At 49.2% G+C, this 10,507-nt stretch overlaps 1 long non-coding RNA gene across 1 annotated transcript in view; it reads left to right on the top strand.

The window, feature by feature from the left end:
* The first annotated feature begins 5,209 nt into the window (after positions 1-5,209).
* The window catches only part of LOC107212261, a 10,796-nt gene continuing 5,498 nt past the window's right edge, over positions 5,210-10,507 (top strand). Inside the window, exons 1-2 of the long non-coding RNA XR_001524417.2 lie at positions 5,210-5,378; positions 7,760-7,903. This is a non-coding gene — a long non-coding RNA (uncharacterized LOC107212261). The remainder of the gene's footprint in view (positions 5,379-7,759; positions 7,904-10,507) is intronic.

Raw genomic sequence — 10,507 nt, 5'->3', positions numbered from 1 at the left:
TCAGTGGCACAGCTCTGATTAAAGAGCTATTGAGAGGTGCCTTTTGCAGCTGTGCTCGACCCCTGCACCTCCTTCATCCCCACGTGGAGTCACCTCGGGTTTTGGGGCAGTTTTTGGAGTTTCATCCAGCTGCTATTTACCTGCAATTTCCTCTGTTTGACTTCAGCAATTATGTTTGTCCTTTCCTCTCAGCTTACCCTCCTTGCTGCTCGCCCTGCTCTATGAAGTGGTAGGATAGATTATATTTAAAGCCACTTTTATTTCTCCAGGGCTTGCTGGGCAAGGATTTATGAGTGTCTTAATTCCACAGTACTTGAGGCAGGGGAGTGCTTGCCTGCTTTTTGGTGGCCAAAATGACTTCTGCTTTTGGATGTGTCCTTAGTCTTCCAGTTATTTGTCTTCAGGATGTTTTTTTTTTTTAATTAATCACACAAAAGAAGCTGTTCACAAAACACTGCACCCAAATTACCAAACACAGAGGTCCCACGTGAATGAAGAGCCTTGCAGAGTCACTCTGTCCCATTCCCTCGCCCCCAAAACAGCATTGAGGATATAATACTGATATAATTCCAGCTTTTAGGCATAGCTGTGGCTCTGTCAACAAGATTTCATTGGTCAAAGGGCAGGGACAGGCTGGTGCAGTAAATTCAGTCACCAAGTCACTTCTGCTGGCCACCCAGCCCACCAGGCACTGATTTCATGGGAGTTCCCAGGCTTTCCTCATGGTTTCCCTCACTCCTTAAATAAAACTTCCTGGTGCTGATGATTAAGGATTGCTGTGGCTGTGAAATAGCCATGTATGATTGTTTTATTCATGCAGGTGAGCTTTAAAGCCGTTTCAAATGAAGTAAAAGAGATCAGATCTTGCCTGTTGAACTCTTGGCTGCCCCATGGTGCCAGTGCTGTTATTTTTAGGATGGTTTGGAAGTGCTTTGCTGGCTCAGTGCTTTCCTTGGAGAAGTCGATGGCAAACCTCTGCTTGCCCTCAGGGCTAACAATGAGCTGCTGTTTTGTCTGGCTGAAAATCCCACCCCTCCTGGCTCAACTCAGGGTGTCTTGCTGCTTCGTCCTGGCTGTTTCCTAAACAAAACACCTCCTGAACTATTGATAGTAAATAAATATTTTAGCAAAGGCGTTTTTGCTGCTTTCAGGGTTTTTTTTCCCTGCATTCTCCTCAAATGAAGCAGCAGCAGAGTGGCAGAGAGATCCATATTCAGCTAATTCCTCCCCTGGGCAGCTGCTGGAGTGGTCACAAGGAGCAATCCCGTTCACCTCGTTCAAAAAGAGGTCCCACAGCTCATGGAGGGAGCTCTGTGGGACATCCAAAGGCAAATGGAAAAGTGGAGAGCATAATTCGTGTGGGGCTTGGGGGTGGCGTTGACTCACTTGATATTCTGTGTGCTCAGCTCCAAATGAGATGTAAACTGAAGCTTCTCCTCACCTGTGGTCATTAAATGTCTTATGGCATTTTTCATAAGACCAGGGGATCTTGGTGAAATCCCAACTCGATTAATTATATCCTGCTTTCCTAAAGTTCTTCCTGCAGTTACGAGGAGATGCTGCATCCCTCCCTCCTTCCTGTGTTGTCAATTAGAGCTCAGGCTTGTTAGCTGATTTATTATCTGTTTCCTTTCTAAAGAGGCTCAGAGGTGGTTTTGTCAGTGCTGAATGAAGTACAGAGTAAATAGTTTGTATACTGGAACACTGTGCTTAGGAAAGACTTTGGGAGATCTGGGGATGAAAACCTCTCGTGTGCTGCTTTTCTTTTTCCCCCTTAATGAGGGCAAGCACAGCAAACATGTCAAAGGTATCAACCACCAAGCACTGAGTCCACCTGTGGCTGGAAAAAACAGCCCAGGAACTCATCTGTAAGATGTGACTGACTTGTCAGCCTTCTTTTTGTCCTCCTCTGCTTGCATCCTGCCTAATCTGTGTGGTGGCAGGTAATGCCTGGCTCCCAGGGACAAATCTCAAAGGGTTCTGCCCAGCATGCTGGAAACAGTGAATGGGGCCTGCAGCAACAACAAAGACCTCCTGTTGTAGCCTAAAGGTTCCTACACAACAATTCTGGGGCTCTCCAGAAAGTTTGGCTGGCAGTTCTATTAAGAAAAAAATAAAATTCTTGAAGTTGAAGGTAAAATTGGCAATTATTGCTGTCGCAGTAGTGTGGTAGATGTGGGCTGCCCTGTCCCAGGCAGGTTCTTTGCTCTTGGAATGGGAAACTGGGAGCACTGGAGCCCCTCACCCTGGGGTGGGTGCCAGCTGCCCGTGGGGGATTTTGCTCATGCAATGCTCCCACTGCACTGCAGCAGGCAAATGTGATCACAGTGTGCCAGTTCTGTGCTGTACCCTCCCCTCCAGGCCACTCTGCAAGTCCAGGTCCATGAAACACACGGGTCCATGGCTATCTTCTCTCGTTGCCATCAAATGCTCCTGTGTTTGCACGTGTTTCCCCAGAGAAAAGGAATTTTTCTGGGTTTTTTTGTCACACCTGTTGTGATCTTTTGTATGCTGGACTTGCTGCTTTGCTTCATGGGCCAAAAGAGAAGTGAGGTTTTAGCTTCTTGAAAGGGAGAAATCACCTCAGAGTGTGCTGGGAGCCCAAGAGGAGCTGCTGCCCGTCTCAGTGGGAATAAATCTGCTGAGATCAGAGCTCTGGGTTAGAGCCAAAGCTCTGCTCTCCTGGCTCTGCCCTGAAGCCCTGGCCCAGCTCTGGTGGGGGTTCCAGGCTGTGTCCTTTGCCCAGTCCCCCCAGAGCCGGGGATTTGGGGCAGCCTTTGGGGCTGATCCACACCCTTGGGGTCCCAGTAGCCACCTGCTCACCCAGGGCAGGGAACGGGAGGCTCTCCACACGTTTGTGCCACGTCAAGCACAGCTCAGTTCTGGTAGCTTCTCCCACCTTTGACTAATTGCTGACCTGACATCTTTCTGATAGTGACCTTGTTTCAGCTAGTAATTCAAATATCTTTCAGTGTCAGAAATAATAAGTGCCACAGTGAGATGAACAAGCAGAGCTTAAGTTGAACACAGATTAATGGGGTTTTAATATTCCTAATTTAATCACTCCTTTCTGTCTGAATGTGTGCAACATGATGTAGCAGCTAATTATTTTTTTAACCATGATGAGGATCTTTCCTAATCATTTTTATATTTAACATGAATGAAGGGAGGGCAGTGATTAATGAGGGAATAAATCTTATGAAACAGAAGCAAGCACATGATCAGTTAAAAATACAGCTGTCTGATTATTTTTTTTCCTTTCCCTGTACTGCAAATACTTAACCAGCTGCACCTTCTCAGCTCAATAGTGAGCTGTCTTCAGCCCTAAAGAAAGACCTGAAACTTTGCTTATCCCTCCAGTGCTTCTGTTGGCATCTCTCTGCGTGATCATCTTTGTGATGAATGCAGAATTATTTTACTTTAAAAAAAAAAAAAAAAATTGCCCCACTAGATACATTAATGGTTGGATAGATGTCTTTTCAAATATTTGTTCCTGACAGGGTGTTTGGAATTGCAGATGAGAAGCAAACCAGCTCTCAGCATCTGTCTGTTGCTACTGTACATTTCCATTGTGTGAAGCAGAGACAAAGCCAGGCAATTCAAAGCTTAAGTGGATGCTCTTGAGATCTTTTATTTCCCCCACTCTTCCCTCCTTTTTCCCACACTTGGCTGCATCTCTTCTGTCTGAATTCTGCTTTCCCTTCCATCCCTCAGTCCCCGTGTGCTGGTTTGAGGAGTCTGTCTCCTCCCTGTCATTCCCCCTCCCTCCCCCTCCAGTCCCTTTGTGCACCCCACTGATTTTGGGGTTTTGCTGAGCTCTCTGCCTGCAGGATGGCTCAGAGATGAAGGCTGTGATTGTCAGTGGAGGTTTATCCTCACTGTTGAGGTGTGTCAGTCCATGGCACCGCCTGCTCTCGGGGCTGTTGTTCCAGGGCAGGGCTGAGCTGTTCCAGGGCAGCTTTTTTGGGGGAGGATGACTGGAACTGGGCAGTGCACGAGCTGTGCTGGAGCCCTTGCCCAGGCTCTGGGGGCTTGGCAAACTCAGCCTTGGGCTCAGGACCTGGGCTTAACCCCCAGAAAGCTGCAGCTGTGAACCCAGCAGTGCCCCTGTTCCCTATGGCCACGGATAACCTGTGGCACAACCCAGAAAAGACTTGAGGGTTTTGATTTTGGCTGTGTGTTGTGGTTTTTTGGGTTTTGGGGGGTCTTTTGTTGCTGTCTGGGTGGGGAGAGTCTGTGCAAACGCTCCATTCAGCCATGGAGATAATTCACTGGGTTTCTCAGCAATGTGAGGTCACTTTGGATGTGTCTCTTCTCACCAGCTGACAAGCAGAATTTTAAAATCTGATCAAGATGAGCTGTGCCCGAGCAGTGCTGGCAGCTCCCCTCTAATCCTGGCATCTTCTGCAGATAGTAAAAATTATCTAATTGGCTAAAAAAGAAAGATAGGCTTAACTGCAACTTCTGCTGCTTAACACCTTGTCATTCCTTCTTGTTGAGCAGAGAGCAACCAAGCTCAGAGAATCAGTGTTTCAGGCACCAGTGACACATAGCACTGGCTTGATGGATGCCTGGGAATTTTGGGATCCTGTCATGCAGTGCAGGCAGAGTCCTGGAGGGCTCTGGGCTGATGCAGTGCAGAGGGATAGGAGAACATGAGGAAATAATAGCATGTTGGAGCAGTTCCTAAAATTAGGTTTGTTTCTTTCTTTTCTTTTTTTTTCTGGCAAGGCACTTAATTAAAATTTTGCTCTTGCAGATCAGATCTGGTTCTTGCTGTGCAAATGTTACTCAGCCACAAGGAAAGCAGAGGGAAGATGGTTGTTTGCAGATCCAAGATCAGTAATGTGTGCTGGGAGCAGATGCTGGCTGGGGGATCCTGTGTGTGTGCAGCCAGCAGGAAAGATCCATTCTCTTGCTGAGGGAAGAGAGACACTCAAATCAGCAGCAGAATTCTTTCCAAATAGTTTTTTTTTTTCCCTAAGACTTTTTTTTTCTGTGAAGTTTCCTCAGCCACTTTCTGTAGCATTGCAAATGACAGTGGCATAATTACATTTGTCTTCCAAACTGCCTTTCCTTGAGGGCAAGCTCCACTTTGGCCTTGATTCGATTGTGTACTTTTAATCTCAAAGAAAAGCTAATGCATAAGTATTCATTACACAATTGCATTTTTCTATGGTCAACATCCCCTCTTATAATTACAGGTTCCAGCTGAATGTCATTTCTTTTCTCTCTACTTCAGCTCCCTCACAGCACAGGCGGCTGCTACTCCTGAAGCTTCCCCACATTCATGTAATAAATAAATAATCACACCTTTTCTGCTGTCAAAGCTGAAAGCATGCACAGCTGTGTGCCACAAGATACACTGGGACTGCAAGGTACAACATTTCTTAATTAGACTGACCTGAGGTTGTTGGGATTTTTCTTTTCCTTTTTCTGTTTTTTTCTTTTTTTTTTTTTTTTTTCAAAGCAGCTTCATTAGCTCAGGAGCTTAATTGCTAATGACTAGACAAGCTCTGCTCGTGGTTATTGGGAAAGGTTAGAGTATTTCTCACTGGGGATTAGATCCTGGGAGATGTTCTGCAGCTTGATTTTGTGGGGAAGGTTTTAGGTGTGCTCAGAGCATCTTAGCACTAGGCTCAGAATTAGCAAAATAATTAGAAGTTCAAAGCAGAGAGGGGGGCTGGGGCAAAGCCCAGCCAACCTTTTTGATCTTAGAAGCCACACTGCAAAATCCACATGGAATTGGGAGAAACAGGCCATGGCAGGCGAGCTCTGGAAGGAGAAGTGGGGGCTGCCAGGTTTCCACTCTGCTGTGTTAGAGGGTGGGGAGTGGATGGAGCCAGGCTGGGCTGTGGGAGCAGCAGGCTCACACAGACTGAGCAGCTCCCTGCAGCAGTGGGGAGCTGATGGTCCCCCAGGCATCCTCCCAGCACAGCTCCATCCACGCTGATGTGCTCCCTGCTGGAGGACGTGCTTGAGGGACCTGATGGCCTCTGTCACTCTGTCTGTGTCACACAGTTTGTTGGTAGCACCTCTGTTGCTGTTACTTTGTTTTTAAAAGTTTTTTTTAAATTTTTTCTAAGTTTTTGGGAGTTTTTTTTTAAGTTCTTTTAAAGTTCCTAATGCATTTGGATGAATAATGATTTTTGCAGCTTCAGGGTGTTTTGGGGGTGTCTTCCTTGACCTCATGGAGGTCACCTTGCCACGGAGCTCTTCAGGGGAAGGGGGACCTGGGGCATCACTGGGAGAGGTGTCCGTGTTTCCATGTGGTGTCAAACAGGTGAGGCAGTTCCCGACCACACAGGGGGTGCCTGCAGCTCAGAAAATTCGGAAAAAGGTTTATTTTGTGCTGGCTGCTGTGTCCTGGCCTTTTGTGCTCTGTACCTGGTGCTGATACAGGTGCACAGCCCCATCCCTGGAAGTGTCCAAGGCTGGGTTGGACAGGGTTGGGGCAGCCTGGGACAGTGGAAGGTGTCTCTGCCCGTGTGGAATGAGATGATCTTTACAGCCCCTTCCCACCCAAACCATTCCATGATTCCATGACATTGGAAGACATTTCAAAGACCTGCATTGGAGTGGATATTGTGATGGTTTATCCTCCCACAGCTCGGCTGCAGAAGGCGAGGTCTGGATGTCTGCTGGCCCTCACTGCCCCTTCCTATCCCCATCCCCATCCCCATCCTGCCCTCGGTGTTTGGCTGCTGTCTGTGGGGAGGAGCTTTGTGCTGGGTTCTGTGCCTGGAGCAGGGATGCAGCAGCTGCAGGAGTGTGCTGGGCAGGGTGCAGTGAATGCAGCAGATGCAGCAGCAGCCCCTGCAGTGCCCAGTGCTGCAATGCCTGTGCTCAGAGCAGCCTCTCCCAGGGATGGCACTGGGATCCTGCCCTCCCTGTCCTCTGCAGACCCTCACAACGAGCTGCCTGCTGGCTTGGAGCACGTTATGTTTATGTTCTGGCAGTTGCAATGTCACCAAGCTCTTCATGACCCTCTGCAAAACTGAGCACAAAAAAACGAAGGCAATTTTTAATCTCTATCAGCCAGAGCGGTGTCTGTGCTATTTGTCTGAAGGCAAGAGGATCTGTGACCTTACTCCTCCCCTCCTCAGTCTTTTGGCTCCCAGACTGTAAGAAGGCCCCAGTAATTCATGTCCTTTATTAGTCCATGCTGGGGAATAGAGGGGTTTGGGGTTGCTTGTGTGACACCCGAGTTCTGCTGCACAACAAATATACTTGAGAGGCTTTGTCGTATATAACCCACTTGAAGCGAGAGCATTCAGGTAAGGAAATGAAGGGCTGCAGGGCTCAGCTGTGCAAGAGGAAAATAATTAGGGCATGTTTATCTCATGCTCAAGCCTGCAGAGGTGAAAAGCAAGGGATGGGAAGGCTGCTTCAGAGGGAGCTGGGAGTGGGGAGGGCAAGACAGAAAGGACCTGACAAGGGAGTGAATTAAACTTCTCCAAAAGACTCAGATCGTTGGGATAAATTCCCCCCTCCCTCCCTGTTTCTGCTCTAATGGAGGATGAGCTCTGCCTTGCTGGCTTTTCTTTTCAAGGTCTCAGAACCTGTTGTTTTCAAAAGGTTAAAGCCCTCGAGCTACTGAGGGAAGGGAACACTCTTTAAAAGATGTCAGGTGAAGAACATCTAGATTTCTAGGGGTTTCAGGTTTGCTAGCATAAAAAGCAAAAATAGATTCCAAATGTGAAATAAACCTTTGGTTCTTTTATTTTCCTTCCTTTTTTTTTTTTTTCTCTAAACACAGCTGAGTCCTGGCTCTGAAGAGGGTCCTGCCTCCCTCCCAGACACGAAGATCTGAGTGCACACATGGTTAAGCTGGGTAAAACAGCTCCAGGGAGCCATGGCTGTCCCAGGCCAGGTGATGGAGACTGCATCAGAGCAAAGGAGGGTGAGCAGTGGGATGTGGAACTCTGCCTCTTCCTTCCCCTGTCCTCTCCCCACAGACCCAGAGAGGAGTGTGGAGTTTGCAGCAGCTCTTGCTCAGATCAAGACACTTGGCACATCTTCCTCTGTGCTGTTTGCTCTCAAGCTGCCTCCTCTTTCCGGGCTTCAGACCTGGCTTTCATGATTTACACAGGCACAAATCAGAGCAAACACAGCCCTTGCCAGTCTTGCAGCTCTGATTCAGTGGCAGAACCCCAGGGAAAATATTTGCAATCCAGGCTGTGCCACAAATCTCCCGAAGCCCTGGAGGGTCTGTGGTTTCTCTCTTTCTCATTGCCTTTGCCCCTTGGGGTTTCACATTCTTCCTGCCCCCAACAGGTGCTGGTGCAGGTGGTTCCTCTGGCAGCTCATGGCTCTGCTCCTTGCAGGTCCCTGTGCTTGCAGAGGGCTGCAGGGAGAGGAGCTGGCTCCCCAGAGCAGGACTGCAGACGTGTCCCTCACATCTGTGGCTGCTGGTGACTGCTGGGGCCAGGGGAAGGTCTGAGCCCCTGGTGTGACAAATGCCTGCCCAGCCCAGATGGGGTGTTCAGAGGCAGCCCTGGGTGAAAAGCTGGTGCTGGGGCTGCTGTGAGCTTGGAAATGTGGTAACTCCTCTCTTTGGATAACACTGAGAAGGTGAAGAGGAGGAGGGGATGGGATTTTTAGCTAGAAGGATTCTGCCCTGCTTCTAGAGACTTTTGTTTTGTCTCCTCCCCAGGAAACACAGATTCCATGCACAGCTCTGAGGTTCTGCCTCTTCCCCGCTGCCTCCTGGGCAGTAAAATCAGAACTGGGTGTCTTCATTTGCACAGCTCACCTTTTTTTTGGGGGGGACAAAAAGATAATCTATTTAATCCTACCATATCCTCCATGAGACACAGCTTCCTACATCAGTTCTGTGCCCCTGAGGGTAAAGAATTATTCAAGGCATCAAGCCTGACCTGGATTTTGTGTGATGTGATCGCATCCAGAGCATGGAAATCCATGCGATCAAATGGCAAATCTCTGAGCCTTGGCAGATATGCCTCCTGCTCTGCAGAACTATGTTGCCATGGCTACATCTCAGTGTGAGCATTTCTCTCCTTATCCCAGCGTCTTTTCTCCTGCCAGGGTCGCTGCCTGTGCTCAGAGCCCACCCTGCCATGGGCAGTGCAGGGCTGGGCACAGGGGCAGTGGGGAGTGGGTCACAAACCCACCCCACGGCTGAATCTGCGGTGGGTGAACTCCTTAAACGGGAAAAAATGAACACAGCAAGGGCTTGAAACACCTGTCAAAATGCTGCTTCTGTTTATGACTTGAGCAGAGAGAAAAGCAGAAGGGAGGGGGTTGCTTGGGGAGCTGGAAACCTGAGCTCTGCCCTTCCTGCTGCTCCCCTCCCTGCACCCAAGGGTGACAGTGACCTGCCACCCAAGGGCAGCTGAGATTTGGAGATGAAAGCCACTGAAAGTACATTTGGGGCTGTTACACTGATCTGAGAGCTGCTCCTCTGTCACGCAACAATGGTTGTGGGCTTCTGTCACAAAAATACCCCTGGATGTGTTTACAGGCTGTAAAGCAGAAAGAGAGGAACACTGCCAGAGTAATGGGGTGTGTCTGGGGGATGTCACTGCTGGGGGCCCGAGTTCCCCTTGGCTGAGCATGAAAACTTTCTCTAAAACCACGGGCCCCAGAGCATGGATGTCAGGGCTGGAAAGCCCAGGGGTGGTTCCTGGCCGGGGAGGACAAAAACCCCAGTGCTGTACTGGGAGGAGGGTGTGGGGTTCCCACTGCTCTGCTTAAGACAACTGGAAGCAAAACTCAGCATCTTCATGGGATGTTTACACTGCCAAGTTGGTCCCTGTTGTTGTCTAGGGTCTGTATTTTTCCAAGCCACCTCCACTGAGCATGTGTTATCTCATTTGGGGATGTTGGTTAGGAGTGAGAAATGAGCACATTTGCTGGCCAGAGGAATTGTGCACAGAGGAAAAGTCAGGCTGCCCCTGGTTAAACCCTCCTAACTGCATTTTAAACTGCTCTGTCCTGTGCCACACGTGCCTCATCCATGCTGGATGTGCCACCAGCTGCCCATAATTTTCCAGGCAGCTTCTTTCAGTTCTAGGGAAAGCTCCTGACTTGTGCCCTGCACCAGCCAAGTCTCTAAATCGTGTCCTGCTCGTGCTTCAGCAGGAGGGGAAAGGCTCTGCATGGGGAATCTGAGCTTCAGGAAGCTGCTTTGGGCACAACTGTCCCCCAGGAAGGCACCTGTAGCCCCAGAGCCAGAGGTGGCTCCTCTCCCTTTTTGGCTCAGCAGGAGCAACAATCGTGGCTGCAGTGACAGAGCAGTGACAGAGCAGTGACAGAGCAGTGACAGAGCAGTGACAGAGCAGTGATGGCAGTGACACAGCAGTGATGGTGCAGTGATGGCAGTGACAGAGCAGTGACAGCAGTGGTGGCAGTGACAGAGCAGTGACAGCAGTGGTGGCAGTGGAGCTGCAATGACAGAGCAGTGATGGTGCAGTGATGGCAGTGACAGAGTAGTGACAGAACAGTGATGGCAGTGGAGGTGCAGTGGTGGCAGTGACAGAGCAGT

Source organism: Parus major, chromosome 18 (assembly GCF_001522545.3).
Source record: "Parus major isolate Abel chromosome 18, Parus_major1.1, whole genome shotgun sequence".
NCBI classification, from domain to species: domain Eukaryota; kingdom Metazoa; phylum Chordata; class Aves; order Passeriformes; family Paridae; genus Parus; species Parus major.
Note: the sequence above shows the minus strand (reverse complement) of the source record. Positions and strands in the feature narration are given on the sequence as shown.